We start from the raw sequence: 20,639 nt of genomic DNA on the forward strand, positions 1-20,639 counted from the left end.
CTTTGCTCGATAAAGGTCTGAATTTACTTTCGCTATTCGTCATAGTTATTGTGCTGCACGAAACTGAATACATGAACGCACGAAATTTTTAAGAATTTGCGGAGATAAAATCACATTGCGTAGACTTCCCTATAGTTCATTTAAAGCCATACATTATTGAGTATGAAATGTAATCTATAAATCTCAATTGTATTTAAAGTTGAGACCGGAATGATACCGCTTCTCATTCTTGAGATATTGGCTGTTATATCCGCGGACGGGTCGCTTTCCTGGGCTTCGGGAATCAAGTGGTCGTAAAAATCGTCGTATCCCATATACGGTTCAAGATATTGAAACGACGTTTTTTGGAAATGACAGCACGCAGAACGGACTATTTTGTCGTACGATTAACACCCGATACGTTTTTGTGAACGCGTGAGCAGAGCAAAAACAAGACCCCCTATAAAGATATGAGGTTTTGTTTGAATTTTCATAGCGAAACAAAGAGAGAGAAGGAAGCAAACGGGGTATCAAAGTGACTAGCGTGAGGTCTATTTTTGCATGAAAATATTTAACTGCTTGAAAGAAATCAGGGTTATTAAGGAAAACTTAATTAACGAGTTGAGGAAAAATTGGAATCTTTCACTAAATGCTGTCGCCAAGCTGAGTAAATGAAGTGTCAAAAAGTTGATGTCTTCAAGGCCTAGCTATTTTGCACATAAAAACATACATTGGTGCGGTATTTAAATGTTAAAAAGGATTCCTTCGAATCAAGTACCAAAGCTAGGATTTTCGAGAACAGAAGACGTTAGGAAAGCAAACGAGGAGTCAGTAAGATCATGATTTCTGAATAAAACTCGAAAATAAAAAACAAAGAAATTGGTCAAATATTTTGTGTAAAAGAAATAAATAGACCACAGAAACTTTTCAGTGCCTTTGAATAATGCTCGAAGTCATGAACAGAAAATGAGGTGCATCAAACGTTTTCCTAATATTTTTTATGTCATTGATATTGCGATAAAATGATACGCGAAGGAATGGAAATTAAAAAAATTACATTTAAATCGATGAAATGAATAAAAATGATGTTCAAAATCATTTCGACGAAGATTTTTAAAAAAAATTACTGCACCGGACAAAATTCGAACTGACAAGATCCTGCTCGTGAAGCTATTTTCCTATGCATTACACCACGCATGTATATGTTGAGTTCACACAAAATTCCGAAATTTTTTTTCGTCAATTATTCGCTTATTAGTTTATTAGTGCCCCACCAGGGTGAGTGGCTGCAGTGTGTGATACCTGGGACCTTAACCAACATAACGGTATAGATGGTTCCAAAAACTCGACCCCGCCACTGGGAACCTCTCCTTGGGTGTTATATAAACGCGAATCAGCATCCTGTTCAGATGAATCACAACAGCGTTTTGAAATGATGCAGAAGAACCGTCACTTAGTTCTAGAACTCTGGAGCATAGGATGCAATCGACTAATGGGAAAATACTTGGTTTTGCGTAATACTGCCACGTTTTAGTTAGTCAGGAATCGAAATATGAGGATGTTAGCCTGCCGCGCTCAGAAAGCAGCAGCTAGGGAGAGTATTGTGGCCACGATATAGTGAGTTCCAAAGGCGTTGCAGGACGGGGAGAGAGGCCGGTGCGCCGCCGTGTGCTGCGCGCCGGTGTCCGCCTCGTTGTGATGTGCGGCGGCGGCGACGCCGGAACTGTGGACGTCCGCTGAGTCAGCACGCGGCCGGGGGACGACGAACCCGCCACCTGCCTATGTGGATCACCGGTGGCAGTCTGAGCGCCGGCTCTGCCGTGACATACACTCGTTTCTCTTATACCCGACAATAACCTCCAGCTGCCGACAGTAAACTCCACTGTCTCGGTCGGGAGCGGCTGCCACGTATCGTGTCGACGTCTGTGACGCTAGCGGCGCCCGCCGCAACGTAAACAACTCGGAGGCCACGCCTGCACAACTGAACCACCCGTGGATATTCCGTCAGTTGTTTCGTAAAGGTTTCCGCCTCACTAAAAGTGGACTGTTGTCAAAAAGTTACAAAACAACTTCACATTCTCGTCAGAAATGGCGGACGAAAGACGACGAGATGTCTACTGCGATTGTCATTCAACAATTAAACGAATGTATAGCAGACACAGCATGTCCCAGGAGGCACGGTCAGTATTCAGTGATATGACAGAAACGGTCACTCGAAGCGCATAAGTGTAGTAAACGTGGGCTCTAAAGTGCGCACCGAAGTGCTATGAGCACTCCCGTTCTTTAATCCTGCGTAGTTATTTAATTCTATTAAGATAGAGTCAGAGATTCCGCCGCTGGGCTGAAAAACGTACACCGTGCAACGTCTCCAGGTTTTCCCCCGCAACTTACGCTGGTAATTCCAGAGGAGACAAAACAGGATATTGCATCAAAGTCGATTGATAAAAGCCCACAAAGAAACACCACACTTCAAGTTTCCAAAGACACAAACGTGACTTATCGGTTTACATTGTTCTACATCTACATCTACATTTATACTCCGCAAGCCACCCAACGGTGTGTGGCGGAGGACACTTAACGTGCCACTGTCATTAACTCCCTTTTCTGTTCCAGTCGCGAATGGTTCGCGGGAAGAAGGACTGTCTGAAAGCCTCCGTGCTCGCTCGAATCTCTCTAATTTTACATTCGTGATCTCCTCGGGAGGTATAAGTAGGGGGAAGCAATATATTCGATACCTCATCCAGAAACGCACCCTCTCGAAACCTGGCGAGCAAGCTACACCGCGATGCAGAGCGCCTCTCTTGCAGAGTCTGCCACTTGAGTTTGCTAAAAACGCTATCACGGTTACCAAATAACCCTGTGACGAAACGCGCCGCCGGCCGGGGTGGCCGAGCGGTTCTATGCGCTACAGTCTGGAACCGCACGACCGCTACGGTCGCAGGTTCGAATCCTGCCTCGGGCATGGGTGTGTGTGATGTCCTTAGGTTGGTTAGGTTTAAGTAGTTCTGTTCTAGGGGACTGATGACCTCAGAAGATAAGTCCCATAGTGCTCAGAGCCATTCGAAACGCGCTGCTCTTCTTTGGATCTTCTCTATCTCCTCCGTCAACCCGATATGGTACAGATCCCACACTCATGGGCAATACTCAAGTATAGGTCGAACGAGTGTTTTGTAAGCCACCTCCTTTGTTGATGGACTACATTTTCTAAGGACTTTCCCAATGAATCTCAACCTGGTACCCGCCTTACCAACAATTAATTTTATATGATCACTCCACTTCAAACCGTTCCGCACGCATACTCCCAGATATTTTACAGAAGTAACTGCTACCAGTGTTTGTTCCGCTATCATATAATCATACAATAAAGGATCCTTCTTTCTGTGTATTCGCACTACATTACATTTGTCTATGTTAAGGGTCAGTTGCCACTCCCTGCACCAAGTGCCTATCCGCTGCAGAACTTCCTGCATTTCGCTACAATTTTCTAATGCTGCACCTTCTCTGTATACTACAGCATCATCCGCAAAAAGTCGCATGGAACTTCCGACACTATCTACTAGGTCATTTATATATATTGTGAAAAGCAATGGTCCCATAACACTCCCCTGTGGCACGCCAGAGGTTACCTTAACATCTGTAGACGTCTCTTCATTGATAACAACATGCTGTGTTCTGTTTGCTAAAAACTCTTCAATCCAGCCACACAGCTGGTCTGATATTCCGCAGGCTCTTACTTCGTTTATCAGGCAACAGTGTGGAACTGTATCAAACGCCTTCTGGAAGTTGAGGCATCTACCTGGGAGCCTGTATCTAATATTTTCTGGGTCTGATGAACAAATAAAGCGAGTTGGGTCTCACACGATCGCTGTTTCCGGAATCCATGTTGATTCCTACAGAGTAGATTCTGGGTTTCCAAAAACGACATGATACGCGAGCAAAAAACATGTTCTAATATTCTACAACAGATCGACGTCAGAGATATAGGTCTATAGTTCTGCGCATCTGCTCGGCGACCCTTCTTGAAGACTGGGACTACCTGTGCTCTTTTCCAATCATTTGGAACCTTACGTGTTTTTGTTGTGGTCTTCAGTCCGGAGACTGGTTTGATGCAGCTCTCCATGCTACTCTATCCTGTGCAAGCTACTTCATCTCCCAGTACTTACTGCAATCTACATCCTTCTGAATCTGCTAAGTGTATTCATCTCTTGGTCTCCCTCTACGATTTTTAGCCTCCACGCTGCCCTCCAGTACTAAATTGGTGATCCCTTGATAACTCAGAACATGTCCTACCAACCGATCCCTTCTTCTAGTCAAACCGAGCGAGGTGGCGCAGTGGTTAGCACACTGCACTCGCATTCGGGAGGACGACGGTTCTATCCCGTCTCCAGTCATCCTGATTTAGGTTTTCCGTGATTTCCCTATATCGTTTCAGGCAAATGCTGGGATGGTTCCTTTGAAAGGACACGGCCGATTTCCTTCCCCATCCTTCCCTAACCCGAGCTTGCGCTCCGTCTCTAATGACCTCGTTGTCGACGGGACGTTAAACAACACTAACCTAACATAACCTTCTTCTAGTCAAGTTGTGTCACAAACTCCTCTTCTCCCCAATTCTAATCAATATCTCCTCATTACTTATGTGATCTACCCATCTAATCTTCAGCATTCTTCTGTAGCACCACATTTCGAAAGCTTCTATTCCTTTCTTGTCCAAACTATTTATCGTCCATGTATCACTTCCATACATGGCTACACTTCATACAAATACTTTCAGAAACGACTTCCTGACACTTAAATCTATACTCGATGTTAACAAATTTCTCTTCTTCAGAAATGCTTTCCTTGCCATTGCCAGTCTACATTTTATATCCTCTCTACTTCGACCATCATCAGTTATTTTGCTCCCCAAATAGCAAAACTCCTTTACTACTTTAAGTGTCTCATTTCCCAATCTAATTCCCTCAGCATCACCCGACTTAATTCGACTACATTCCATTATCCTCGTTTTGCTTTTGTTGATGTTCATCTTATATCCTCCTCTCAAGACACTGTCCATTCCGTTCAACTGCTCTTCCAAGTCCTTTGCTGTCTCTGACAGAATTACAACGTCATCGGCGAATCTCAAAGTTTTTATTTCTTCTCCATGGATTTTAATACCTACTCCGAATTTTTCTTTTGTTTCCTTTACTGCTTGCTCAATTTACAGATTGAATAACATCGGGGAGAGGCTACAACCATTAGACCTTATCAAGTCCACCTCTAGCGCTAAACGCCACCTCCGACTAGCTAATGGCTCCACGTTCCGATTCTGACATCTTCTTGCTGGGTGCACTAAACAGTAACACTCGCTTAGTAAACCGGAAAATACCTGCAGAATTCCACGCCCGCACAAGGCAACGCACTCTGGAATTCTTGTAAGTTTCCGTGTTGGAAAAGAAACTTTGCTGATCATGAACGGTCTGAACTGCCGAAATGTCAAACCCTTTGAAACACCGCTTTCGCCCCAGAGGGCACACCATTTGCCAACCAATTTCTCCAAGCAGCTCCACGAAAACTGTCGTGTTATTTCGGCCAGTCACATTCGGGAGTAGAAATCGGGCATTTCCATCGATCAATTCTTGCCCCTGCTAGTAGAATTCATCCGCAAACTGCAGCTTTTGTCCAAGACTTTTCAAAAACTTACTCCCAACAGGTGACGGAAAACGCCTGGCGCCATGGGAAGTCACCAGCAGAGCTAGTGGAACCTATAATCCTCTTCTCAGGACTACGGAAACACTCACCGACCGTATCCCGAGTAGGCAGATTCCGCTAGCACCTGATCCCGGAAACCAACTTTCGGGTTAAGTTACAAAGCTCGTCGATTGCTGAGTGTTTGTTTCCGAGGATTTTAGATTGACGGACACCTTAATAATAGAGAAATCGCTTCCAAGTCCTGTCCAAAACGAAATCTCCGACCCTATGCATGACGTTCTCCAGCGCCCCTAGTTCTAAAAGCTCCTCGCTCAGTCATCCTCTTCCATACTTTCCCACCACCACACGAGGCGAATGCAGGGGCGGTTCCCTGCCTCACTTCCTTCGCCATGCTTGTCCTGATCCCAGATACTGAGCCGATTCAGACCGCCTGTTCTGGAACTCCGTCACATAAATTGTATACCAGTCTGGCATCGTCGTCTACACACATGCACCGTAAGCCACTGTACAGTACGTGGAGAGGGTACTTCGTAACTATGTTGGCGAATATCCAATCTAATCCGTCCCGCATTGGCCGCCTCGGTAGGCGCCCTAATCTCTCTCATGGTGCTTTCCCATCACTAAGCGAGACACACAACTGTGCCAGCACACTCTTCCTCGAATATCGGTCCTCTAAATTTATCCAGTGGAGTTTCCCGAGAACAATGTCCTAGCGCTGTAGCACGGATTCTCGTTTAAATATTTATTTCAGAAATTAAGCGCCTTGCTTTTTAACGATATTTTATAAAAGAGATTTTTATATACTTGCTAATGCGCTGCTTGCTGGACTCAGGTAGGCGCACTGGCCCCGGATCGAATCCGCGCGGCGGATTAACGTCGTCGGTCGGTGTGCCGGCCAGCCTGGAAGTGGTTTTTAGGCGGTTTTCCACATCCCACTAGGTGAATACCGGGCTGGTCCCAACGTTCCGTCTCAGTTACACGACTCGCAGACATCTGCACACGCTCGCATTATTCCAGGAATTACACTCGACGCAGACAGCTGGGGTACACTAATTCCATCCCGGGGGGTATGGGGTGGCGGCAGGAAGGTCCACTAACCTTGCCAACTCCGTTCCTAACAATGCCGACCCTGCCTCAGCGCGGGACATGGAACCAGTAAAAGAAAGAAAGAATATAGTTGCTGCGGATGCCAACGAGCTTATTACTTTCAGTTAAATTGTCCGAGCATCTCTCCACAGCGACCTGTTAGGTCTCCAGTAACGTGTCTCTGAGCTTGTTAGATATTTGCTGCGCTGCCTTGACTGAACAAGGACAAACTGTTTGAGCGGAACTGTACAACTACTCGGACTAACTGCCAAGTCTGTCTTCTAGTCGCCTTCCCTATTAGTTATTTTGCGTGTGTGTACCTCCGTTATGGGTATTACCGTTCAATATTTAAAATGTATGACACGCTTCAGATGAGCGCTAATAATCTGGTTATGGGACCCTTTCGGGTTCTCCTCCTCTGTCACGTGCGCTGTAAGTATTTGTTGGTATTTGAAGATATGGTTCAAATGGCTCTGAGCACTATGGGACTTAATATCTGAGGTCATCAGTCCCCTAGGCTTAAAACTAACTAACCAAAGGACACCACAAAAATCCATGCCCGAGGTAGGATTCGATGATGCGACCGTAGCAGCAGCGCGGATCCGAAATGAAGCGCCGTGCATACAGTTTTTGTGGTACGTTCCTATGGAACCAAAGAGCTGAGGTCGTCGGTCCCTAGGCTTACACACTACTTAATCTAACTTAAACAACTTACGCTAAGGACAACACACACACACCCATGCCCGAGTTGTTGTTGTTGTTGTTGTTGTTGTGGTCTTCAGTCCTGAGACTGGTTTGATGCAGCTCTCCATGCTACTCTATCCTGTGCAAGCTTCTTCATCCCCCAGTACCTACTGCAATCTACATCCTTCTGAATCTGCTTAGTGTATTCATCTCTTGGTCTCCCTCTACGATTTTTACCCTCCACGCTGCCCTCCAATACTAAATTGGAGATCCCTTGATGCCTCAGAACATGTCCTACCAACCGATCCCGGCTTCTGGTCAAGTTGTGCCACAAACTTCTCTTCTCCCCAATCCTGTTCAATACTTCCTCATTAGTTATGTGATCTACCCATCTAATCTTCAGCATTCTTCTGTAGCACCACATTTCGATTGCTTCTATTCTCTTCTTGTCCAAACTATTTATCGTCCATGTTTCACTTCCATACATGGCTACACTCCATACAAATACTTTCAGAAATGATTTCCTGACACTTAAATCTATACTCGATGTTAACAAATTTCTCTTCTTCAGAAAAGCTTTCCTTCCCATTGCCAGTCTACATTTTATATCCTCTCTACTTCGACCATCATCAGTTATTTTGCTCCCCAAATAGCAAAACTCCTTTACTACTTTAAGTGTCTCATTTCCTAATCTAATTCCCTCAGCATCACCCGACTTAATTCGACTACATTCCATTATCCTCGTTTTGCTTTTGTTGATGTTCATCTTATATCCTCCTTTCAAGACACTGTCCATTCCGTTCAACTGCTCTTCCAAATCCTTTGCTGTCTCTGATAGATTTACAATGCCATCGGCGAACCTCAAAGTTTTTATTTCTTCTCCATGGATTTTAATACCTACACCGAATTTTTCTTTTGTTTCCTTTACTGCTTGCTCAATATATAGACTGAATAACATCGGGGAGAGGCTACAACCCTGTCTCACTTCCTTCCCAACCACTGCTTCCCTTTCATGCCCCTCGATTCTTATAACTGCCATCTGGTTTCTGTACAAATTGTAAATAGCCTTTCGCTCCCTGCATTTTACCGCTGCCACCTTCAAAATTTGAAAGAGAGTATTCCAGTCAACATTGTCAAAAGCTTTCTGTAATTCTACAAATGCTAGAAACGTAGGTTTGCCTTTCCTTAATCTTTCTTCTAAGATAAATCGTAAGGTCAGTATTGCCTCACGTGTTCCAACATTTCTATGGAATCCAAACTGATCTTCCCCGAGGTCGGGTTCTAGCAGTTTTTTCATTCGTCTGTAAAGAATTCGCGTTAGTATTTTGCAGCTGTGACTTAATAAACTGTTAGTCCGGTAATTTTCACATCTGTCAACACCTGCTTTGTTTGAGATTAGAATTATTATATTCTTCTTGAAGTCTGAGGGTATTTCGCCTGTCTCATACATCTTGCTCACCAGATGGCAGAGTTTTGTCAGGACTGGCTGTCCCAAGGCCGTCAGTAGTTCTAATGGAATGTTGTCTACTCCCGGGGCCTTGTTTCGTCAGTGTTACCTTGCTCGAAACACCAAAAGGCCGCCTATCACAACCCACCTGTTCGTGTACTGTGCTGACAGGGAGAAAACAAGCCGAGCCCTGCTCCGGGATTCCCAGTTTTTCACCCAGCACTGGAACGCCGCCCACAGCAGACTGCAAGTAGTAAGGTGACACAGACATCAATTGCGCGGAGTGGCAGCGCAACGGAGCACGGCGTTGTACAAGTCTCCTGTCGACATTAACGGAGAGGGAAAAGAAAATATCAGTCAGTTTAGGAGTAGATTCCCGCTGCTCCTGAATATGAGTGGAGTGTTTTCAGAAGTGCGCCATCTCGTCCGCTAACGACCCCCCGCTGGCGTCGGTCTCTCGGTGACCGGTCTGCTCCCCTGGAAGCCCACCACTGCGCAGACTCCGGTGTGGGACACTGCCTAGCTTCCGTCCCTGCTCTACCCGCTGGCCTGGGCACAAACACAAACAAGTCACTGCGACGACGTGTGATTTAATTAACATTCAAAAATAACTAGGAAATATCGCCATAATTCTCAATCCCAGAGAAAAGACTTTCAGACCAGGATACAAATGTACGTACGGCTTTCCGGAACGACCGGCGGTGTATCACGCGAGGAAGCCGCTAAATATAAGTGTGGGATCTGTTCCAAGAGCTGCCGACCGCCGGTTTTACGATTTATCCGCATATTAAAAAAGAAAGAACTCTTGTCCTTTTCTCGTTCTTTTTCGTGGGGTCGAGGAATTTTCAGCGAGCTTGTCGGAAAGTACGACGTTTCGAGACAGTAAATAATCCTCAGCGACAAACAAAAATGTTTCTCCACACAGCGAAGCGAGGACAGTTCGCACGATTATGCACCGTTCACAGGCAGACTGATGACAGGGAGGAGAACTGTTCAAAACCATTCGAGAAGGCTGGGTGTGTCGTGGAGGCGCCGTCAGAAGCCGAGGCAGCGGCACGCGCTCCTCAAGAGTATCGCAGGGGCGCCGCTGCTGCTCACCACGTACACTACTGGCCATTAAAATTGCTACAACACGAAGAGGACGTGCTGCAGACGCAAAATTTAACCGACAGCAAGAAGATGCTGTGGTATGCAAATGATTAGCTTTCCAGAGCATTCACACAAGGTTGGCGCCGGTGGCGACATCTACCACGTGCTCACACGAGGAAAGTTTCCAACCCCTTTCTCATACACAAATAGCAGCTGACCGGCATTCCCTGGTGAAACGTTGTTGTGATGCCTCGTGTAAGGAGGAGAAATGCGTACCATCACGTTTCCGACTTTGATAAAGGTCGGATTGTAGGCTATCGCGATTGCGGTTTATCGTATCGCGACATTGCTGCTCGCGTTGGTCGAGACCAATGATTGTTAGCAGAATATGGAATCGGTGGGTTCAGGAGGGTAATACGGAACGCCGTGCTCGATCCCAACAGCCTCGGATCACTAGCAGTCTAGATGACACGCATCTTATCCGCATGGCTGTAACGGATCGTGCAGCCACGTCTCGATCCCTGAGTCAACAGATGGGGACGTTTGCAAGACAACAACCATTTTCACGAACAGTTCGACGACGTTTGTAGCAGTATGGACTATCAGCCCGGAGAACATGACTGCGGTTACCCTTGACGCTGCATCACAGACAGGAGCGCCTGCGATGGTGTACTCAACTACGAACCTGGGTGCACGAATGGCAAAACGTCATTTTTTCGGATGAATCCAGGTTCTTTTTACAGCATCACGATGGTCGCATCCGTGTTTGGCGACATCGCGATGAACGCGCATTGGAAGCGTGTATTCGTCATCGCCATACTGTCGTATCACCCGGCGTGATGGTATGGGGTGCCATTGGCTACACGTCTCGGTCACCTCTTGTACGTATTGACGGCACTTTGAACAGTGGACGTTACATTTCAGATGTGTTACGACCCGTGGCTTTACCCTTCATTCGATCCCTGCGAAACCCTACATTTCAGCAGGATAATGCACGACCGCATGTTGCAGATCCTGTACGGGCCTTTCTGGATACAGAAAATGTTACGAGTGCTGCCCTGGCCAGCACATTCTCCAGATCTCTCACTAATTGAAAACGTCTGGTCAATGGTGGCCGAGCAACTGGATCGACACAACACACCAGTCACTACTCTTGATGCGATGTGGTATCGTGTTGAAGCTACGTGGGCACCTGTACCTGTACACGCCATCCAAGCTCTGTTTGACTCAATGCCCAGGCCTATTAAGGCCGTTATTACGGCCAGAGGTGGTTGTTCTGGGTACTGATTTCTCAGGATCTACGCACCCAAATTGCGTGAAAATGTAATCACATGTCAGTTCTAGTATAATATATTTGTCCAATGAATACCGTTTATCATCAGCATTTCTTCTTGGTGTAGCAAATTTAATGGCCAGTGTGTATGTTGTATACTCACACGGTGTGGCGGATAACGCCTGTAACTTTGTGTGGCCGTTCCGAGGCGACACGGAATTTCGTATGCAGGGAGGTGGCTTCCTCCGAAATTTCTAGCGAATTGCAGAGACTCTTAGAACATAATCAGCGCCTGGTACGAAGGCTGGCAGCTGACTAAACATAAAAAACATAAAAAAATAAAACATAATAGCAATGAACATACTATCGAAGATAGTGCTGCCAAAGCAGAGTTACTAAACATAGCCTTCCGAAATTCCTTCACAAAAGAAGACGTAGTAAATATTCCAGAATTAGAATCGAGAATAGCTGCCAACATGAGTAACGTAGAAGTAAATACCCTCGGAGTAGTGAAGCAACTTAAATCACTTAACAAAAGCAAGTCTTCTGGTCCAGACCGTATACCAATTTGTTATGCTGATGCATCAGCTCCATACTTAACAATTCGCTCGACGAAAGATCCGTACCCAAAGACTGGAAAGTTGCACAGGTCACAACAACATTCAAGAAAGGTAGTAGGAGTAATCCACTTAATTACAGGCCCATATCATTAACGTCGACATGCAGCAGGATTCTGTAACATACATTGTGTTCGAAGATTAGGAATTACCTCGAAGAAAACGGTCTATTGACATACAATCTACATGCATTTAGGAAACATCGTTCTTGTGAATCACAACTAGCTCTTTATTCGCATGAAGTGTTGAGTGCTATGGACAACGGATTTCAGATTCCGTATTTCTGGATTTCCAGAAAGCTTTTGACACTGTGCCACACAAGCGCCTTATAATAAAGTTGCGTGCGTATGGAATATCGTCTCAGTTGTGTGACTGGATATGCGATTTTCTGTCAGAGAGGTCACAGTTCGTAGTAATTGACGGAAAGCCATCGAGTAAAACAGAAATAATTTCTGGCGTTCCCCAAGGTAGTGTTATAGGACCTTTGCTATTACTTACCTATATAAACAATTTGGGAGATAATCTGGAAAGGCGTCTTAGGTTGTTTGGAGATGAAGCTGTCGTTTATCGACTAATAAAGTCTTCAGAAGATCAAAACAAACTGCAAAACGATTTAGAAAAGATAACTGAATGGTGCAAAAATCGGCAGTTGAGTCTAAATAACGAAAAGTGTGAGGTCATCCACATGGGTGGCAAAAGTAATCCGTTCGGTTACACGATAAATCAGTCAAATCTAAAGACCGTAAAATCAACTAATTACCCAGGAATTTCAGTTATGAACAACTTAAATTGGAAGGAACACACAGAAAATGTTGTGAGGAAGGCTAACCACAGACTGCATTTTATTGGCAGGACACTTAGAAAATGTAACAGATCTACTAAGGAGACTGCCTACACTACGCTTGTCCGTCCTCTTTTAGAATACTGCTGCGCGGTGTGGGATCCTTACCAGGTAGGATAGCACTGACGGAGTACATCGAAAAAGTTCAAAGAAGGTCAGCACATTTTGTATTATCGTGAAATATGGGAGAGAGTGTCACTGAAGTGATACAAGATTTGGACTACACATCATCAAAAGAAAGACGTTTTTCGTTGCGAAGGAATCTTCTCACGAAATTCGAATCACCAACTTTCTCCTCCGAATACGAAATATTTTGTTGGCACCGACCTACATAGGGAGAAACGATCACCACGATAAAATACGTGAAATCAGAGTTCGTACGGAAAGATAGAGGTGTTCGTTCTTTCCGCGCTCTATACGAGATTGGAATAATAGAGAATTGTGAAGGTGGTTCGATGAACCCTGGGCCACTTACTTAAATGTGATTTGCAGAGTGTCCATGTAGATGTAGAAATGAAGTGCAATGTGCATACATAGGCGCAAAGATCCGATATCGTCTGACTGCACGATAGACGGCGAAGTCATTAGCAGCTATGAGTTTCATCCCAGAGCGATTTAAGGTGAAAAAAATCACATAAATTTCACCCAGGGGAAGGCAAGATACCAGGGCCATATTTATTGGAAGAATCCCGAGAAAGCGTAACTTAGGCCGAAATTGGTCGCTTACAAATCCCTTGTTCCACCGGCTATTGAACACTGTCCGTTCGTCTGGGATCCTTACCAACTCGGATTAACAGGAGAAAGAGATCCGTCACAAGCTTTTTTTACCCGAAAGTGAAAGTCTCACAGAAAAGCACATCGGACGACAGGTATTCGACCCCGTGCCTCCTGAATGCGAGTGCCGAGTCATAAGCACTGCGCTGCCACGATTAATGTACCTAATCGCGCGCTCCTATTCCATTAACACCGTACGATAACTGGCTGCCTCTATGTAAACACGTTAACAAAACTGCAATGGACATCAATAAGTAGCGCAACCATCATTTTTCTTGGCCAATTTCGGTTGAAAAAATGCAGAATTTGTTTTGGGACACAGTGGAATATCCTCCCCTTTCAGCCCCTATAGTTTCATGAAGTGGTGTTGTCATACGTAGCCTTCAAAATGGCGTCCATTCCAAGCAGAGAGCTGTCATAGAGTTTCTTTTGGCGGAAAACAAGAGCATCGCAGATAACCATAAGCATTTGCAGAATGATTACGGAGACATGGCAGTGAACAAAAGTACGTTGAGTCGTCGGGCGGGGCGTCTGCCACGGACGCAAGAAGTTCACGCAAACCTGTCCGATCTCCCACTTGCCGTCCGGCCGCACACGGCTGTTATCTCATGCAATGTTGGAACGTGCGGACACCCTCATTAGAAAGAAAATGTTTAAAGCCGCAACGTCATGGCGACGGTCTTCCGGGAGAGGCCGTTATTCTGCTCGATGTTCTCGATCGTGGTGCAACGATCAACTCTAAATTGTATCGTGGTACCCTAAAGAAACTGACGAAATGATTAAAGCATGATCGTCGTCACAAAAATACAAACGAACTTCTTCTCCTCCGTGGTAACATAAGGACTCACATAAGTTAGAGCACCCGAGAGAAGCTAACAAACTCGCATTCGGTAGGACGACGGTTCAATCCCGTGTCCGGCCATCCTTATTTTAGGTTTTCCGTGATTTCCCTAAATCACTCCAGGCAAATGCCGGGATGGTTCCTTTGAAAGGGCACGGCCGACTTCCTTCCCCATCCTTCCCTAACCTGATGAGACCGATGACCTCGCTGTTTGGTCTCTTCTCCCAAACAACCCAACCGAGAAGCTCACAAAGCTTGATTGCACTGTTCTTCGTCATCCACTCTACAGCCTGGGTCTCATACCTTCCGACGTAAATATGTTTGGCACAATGAAGGATACACTTCGCAGGAAGCAGTACGTCGACGATGAAGAGGTTTGTGATGCAGTGAGAAGTTGGCTCCGACGTCGACCACTAGAGTGGTACCATACGGGCATACATACCCGCCCAATAAGGCAGCGTACGCTCGTGGCATTGAAGGAGATTATGTTGAAAAACAGGATTTTGTAACCAAAAGAATGGGAAATAATACGATGTATTGGAATCTTGAATAAAACCAACCTCCTTTGAGAAAACAATGAGTTGCCTTTCTTATTGAACGCCTATCGTACCATAAGCACACAACGTCTGTCAATCGTCAGAGACCCCAATTGATTCCTGGTTTTTTAACAGAGTTACAGAGATAAGTTTTCATTTTGCATATTGGTCCTTCAGTTGCCATGCCTTTGTTTATCGATTCTCATTTTTGTTTTGAACTTGGGAGTTGAATAGTTGCGTTTGAGTTTAAATAACTGAATTTTTCAACTATGATCGTAATTTGTTAGCCAATTCCACTGTATCTTTTAACTGTGCCATACCTATTTTGAAATGCTGAGTATGGTAACACAGTGGACGATTTCCTAACCGACAAGTACCAGATCCGAGAGTGTTTATTCGCGTTTGTAACAAATTGCGTGAGACTTGATGCAGTGCCCAGAGACCCACATATCATCCGAGCGTGTAGACGAACAGTGTGTGGCTGAAGTAGGAGACGTGGTCCATCAACAAATATACGCAGAATTTCTACACGAATCGGAGTTCTACAAACAAGAATATGGCGGAAATCTATAGTTACCATTTAGAGCTTATTCAACACCTTTGCGAAGGATATGAAGGTAGACGACTGGAATTTCGTCGTTGGCCAATTGCAATTTGCCCTGTAATCCCATGTGGCGTCTATTGATGAACTCGATGTCACTCATGGTGGTATTAATAACAAACACATCGATGGCCCGACAAAACTCCACATGGATTTGTGGAGACACATTTTCGAACGCTTCTCCGCAAATGTGTAGTGAGGCACGACAGACAAGTACTTCACTGGGCACTGTTGTGCATCGTTTTCAGGACCCAGTTATCCACCCTTTCTTGAAGACGAGCTTCCAGCACTGTCAACAGAAGTCCTAGGAGAATAGGTACGTTCTTTCATTACGACGGGTCTCTTGCACATTCTAGGCCTAAACCTAACATTCCTCGGAAGACGGATCGGCAGACACGGTCACGTCTGTTGATCACCAAGGTCTCACACCCTCACCCCTTTAGATTTTTGCCCGTGGAGATTGTTGAGAGGCGAAGCCTACAAATAAAAAGTGAACTGCAGGAATGAACTGATCGTTCGGTTTATAAATAGTGTAGTCTCCGTAAAGGAGCTCTAAGTCGATATCAGAAGGGCTCCACGTGTTGTTGCAAAGAGAATTCCAAAGTGCGTTGATGTAGGAGGTTGCATTAATGAAAGTCAACTTTGAACTTAATTATTTGCCTTTGCTTAATATATTATGTATTCGTTTGGGTTACAAACAGCTGTATCTCTGTAATCAAATAAATTTGGAGCCATGTTATTCGGAATATTTTATTCGAATTAGTCAATAATAGCACGACCTATAGCATTTACTATTCCTCCTGGAACACCGAGAGTCGTGAAGCATTGTGTCCGTCTCCGAGGCGTGTTTCAGTGCGGTGCGGTGCCTAAAGCGTGAAAAAGAGGCAATCCGGTGTCCATGGTGGCCACGCGTGTCCTTGGCTGTCACAGAGAAGAGGATGCGCGCCTGCGCTTGTTGCCTTTTCCTCTTCCTATGCGAATCCCATGCGCACGAAAACAAACCCCTGAAAAAAAAAATCCATCTCGACCTACATTAAGATAACTAAATTGTTAAGTGATCTGGAGCCACCACACAAACCAAACTGCGCTCGAGTGCACCTGACTTCTTCACTTCTCAGTCAACTTCGAACAACCAAATCCTGATTTCCCCCTTTCGAACGAACTTACTGATTATGGTACCACTAGCCGGAAAAGGCAATGGACAGTGTAGATACGATTCTGTCGAATTCGCCCACTCCTTAACAGTTAAAGATCGTTAGCAAGCACACTTGCTTTCGACTGTTGCTTCTTTAACATAAATTTTCGCACATTAAAACTTGCTTCTCGTGCAACAAAACATACACTTTCAGTTACTACTTACAAGATTGCTCGAATTATCCGTGAATTTTCATATCAATTATTTTTCGCTTATATCATGCGATTCAAGTTTTCGCTTTTAGTTTTCTTTCCGAAAATTATGCTTACAGTGGCTAACACTTATTGAAAATCATAACTGCCTTACTGTTGTTGTGGGATAGCTTCCATCTGTTACTCTCGCCAATCCTGACATGAAAGTACTCCTCCAAAAGTATTGTATGATACTTTTACAAAACAGCCTTTTGCAACGACTGAGTTATCTCAGTCGAAGCAGGAGACGAAAATATCTCGAGTCAGCCAACTTGCTTCTCATAAAAAGATATTTCAGTTAAGAGATTACTATTTAATTAACACAACACTATACAGATTACTTCCCAAATGCATTGCACTTTAATATCTGGTTAAGGATTCGTACTCCTCAAATCAAATGCTCCCCTTTAATTCCCACACAATAATATTCCATTCCATCTTTATTTTGCAAATTTTATGGTTCATTTTGTTTTTTATGTTCGTATTACTTCTATCCTCCTCTCAATCAAAACAATATAATAAACAAGATTTGTACGCGAATAGAAACGCCAGTGTGTGAGGGACTTCCGGTCATAAAGTATTATGATACTCCGATTCAGAGAGAAAATTCGTCTCAGCTTCAATTAACGTTATGTAAAATTAAATTAAGACGCATCTCGTGATTATGAAGTACGGCTCTGCTGACGCTGTAACAATGACGTCACGAGCCCCATTATCAAAAGAAGTCGAAATGGGAGGGGGCACTTTGGCAGTCAGTGTTCGGGGGAGGTCGACGCACAAGCGTCACCATTACAGGAGGCTTCCAAGTATACGAGGTACTAGAACATATCTTGTCGACCACGTAAATACTCTTAACATCGAAACTGAAAATGCGGCTCTAGCTTCCGGGATCCTTCTTCCGCGATCGATATTCACTGCAACGTAAACTCTCTGCCGTTTCCGAAGCGTTTCCATTTGTAAGTACCGTAAGGGAGTTGGTCAGTATCGAGACGTGTCATGACACAAAATACTTTTTGTATTACAAAGAACTGGTTACTATCCACTCAGTATTTGTTACAAACTCTGCACTCCTGACTGCCACAGTTGAACGCCTATGCAGGTTCCCACTTGCTTATAATAATTTCGGCTAATCGACGCGGAGTGACCGTTTGTGCTGCGGAGGAGAAGAGGCTCAGCATGACGTGAGCCACCTGGCATATTTAATTGAGAGAAACAGCATCGAGCTGACGAAAACACAATAGCTGATTTCGCGAGGCAATTCGTGTAGGACACGCGCCTCCGTGCCCGATGTCGCCAAGTCACGCTGGTGCCGTGGCGTTCGACCCGCGGATAAGCCGATTCGAATCCTGGTGGTAGGAAAACACTGTCACTGCCAGTATCTGCCCAGCAAGGGAAGGAGAGGTGGTGGCGTAAAGTTACTGATCACTAGACTTTGCGCCAGCTTCCTGGTTTAAATACCAAACCTCTCCGCAGTGTCTCGTGAAGAGAGGACACGCGACTCTGATGATGGTGTTCCCTCCGTAGGATTGGGACGTTAAGGGGACCTGGACGTCAAATGACTGAAATTTTCGAAAACATTTTTTGTCACCATCTTAAAGACAATTTTATACCGTTTCAAAAAATGTATTTTTATCTACTTTTCAGTTGTTAATTTGGTCTTAAACGCTCTTTGGACAAATGTCTGCAAACCAGCCTCGCTCATGCAACAGGCAAGGAATATCGCCATCAACATTTCTTGCCTGCCACAGTCATAGAAACAGTAAAACCAAGATACAGGGACGTTGCAGGCACAACAAAATTACTTAGCAAATGTCTACGCGGCCGTACACAAAACCCTAATGAGAGTTTCAACAGCTGCGTGTGGCAACGAGTACTAAACACAGTGTTTTTGGATGGACAGTACTCAAAATGGGTTTGATGGATGCTGTCATCTGTTTCAATAATGGTGTAATCAGCAGGACAAAAGTAATGGACAAATTAGGCATCCAGCCAGGAAATAATGTGATAGCTGCTCTGACTTCCATACATCGTCAGTGACTAGTTGAAGCTAAAAGGGCTGGGGAAGCCACCACTAACGAGTCCAGAGTAAGGAAAAGGCTCCTGAAGAAGTCTACATAGGATAAAGAAGCAACTGAACAGCAATATTATGCTGCTGGAATGTTCAGAAAGAGGCATACGATGAGTCAAAAACACTGTGAACATTCTTTTCTCATTTTCTCGAAACTACATTTTCAGAACATTAGGTACAAATGGCTCTGAGCACTATGGGACTCAACTGCTGAGGTCATTAGTCCCCTAGAACTTAGAACTAATTAAACCTAACTAACCTAAGGACATCACAAACATCCAGGCCCGAGGCAGGATTCGAACCTGCGACCGTAGCGGTCTTGCGGCTCCAGACTGCAGCGCCTTTAACCGCACGGCCACTTCGGCCGGCCATTTGGTACATATAACTTCACAACGATTTTATCCATTTTCACCAAATTTCTCTCAAGTGAAGAACTGGATAGTATCTTTGTATTATGCCTAATACATCGCAGAAATGATCTATGTTTGTCATTCTGTATATAATTTTAGCGGTATTTTTTAGACAAAATAGTAATGTGTTATAATAAGGGTTTTTCTATTTCCTCATTAAACGAGAGGCATAATGTGTTCCTATGAATGTTGACAGCAGCCTGCCACAATTTGAATGCTATTAGACTGATGATGGACCAGAAAATGGTACCAGAATAGGAACGTGTATTATAAAAACATCTATTAGGCAGAATACTGTAATTCTTAAACTATAACAGATATTTCAATAAATTTCCTTTTACGGCTTGAGTTAACGTCATTCATTGTTGGTAAAAAACCACAACTTCCTCCGCATTGTAGATCATGAGTAATGTGCACTGAGGGCGAGGTATAAAAATGTAGTCCTTTCACGTCCAGGTCCCCTTAAGCTTGGTGGCCCCCTTGGGGCTCTTCGCAAGGCGCAGGCTCTGTGCCGGCACAGGGTGTCATAATCTCCCTTCTATCCTCATCACCATACAACACACACACACACACACACACACACACACACACACACACACACACACACACACACAAATTACATACATGTAGTACTACAAATATTGTAATGGAGCGCGTTGTAAATAAATTAAAAAAATCGTGTAGGACAACAGACGAGAGGAAAACCTATATCTGACCGGACTAACAGAATCGATGCAGATCTTAATCATTTAACATGTAGACTCTATCAGCTGAAATCGGTTTCAGACATTCCCTTTTCGTGATTCGGAAGTTGAGTTGCATGTAAATGTAGCAATCGTGTGCTACGTATGTCACGTCAGTGTATTCGTTTGTCGTAACTTTACTGTGCCAGCCATGTTAAATGTTTAACCAATGCATGTGTTACCATATTTATTTCCAGCGCAAAGTAAACAAAAGTTGCGTAAATATTTTTTGTTATTTATTGTTCAACATCGAAACACCATCAGAACATCAAAATTAACTATGGATCTGCGCCTCTAAGAGAAACAAGTGCCAGGATGTATGCGCTGAGGGGGAGGGAGGGGGGGGGGGGGGGGGGCGGGCGAGTTTCAGTGGAGAAAAGGAAATGATGAAATAGTTTTCTCAACTTTTTTTCCAGTTCTCGGGCACAGTAGCGTTCGCAGCTCTCCTTTTGTTTGTCATTTATCAGCTCACTACTTTTCTACCTACCAAAGCCACTGGTTCACAGTTTACAGTGACAACACATGCGGCTGGAAATGACACCTTAAAACTACTATTAAAAAGGTGACCCTGTACGA

General features: G+C 44.5%; 1 protein-coding gene across 2 annotated transcripts in view; it reads right to left on the bottom strand.

Annotated features, from left to right (window-relative positions):
- The window catches only part of LOC124607345 (myocardin-related transcription factor A-like), a 131,730-nt gene that overhangs the window by 88,940 nt on the left and 22,151 nt on the right, over positions 1-20,639 (bottom strand). The window lies entirely within an intron of this gene.

This window comes from Schistocerca americana, chromosome 3 (assembly GCF_021461395.2).
Source record: "Schistocerca americana isolate TAMUIC-IGC-003095 chromosome 3, iqSchAmer2.1, whole genome shotgun sequence".
In the NCBI taxonomy this organism is placed as follows: domain Eukaryota; kingdom Metazoa; phylum Arthropoda; class Insecta; order Orthoptera; family Acrididae; genus Schistocerca; species Schistocerca americana.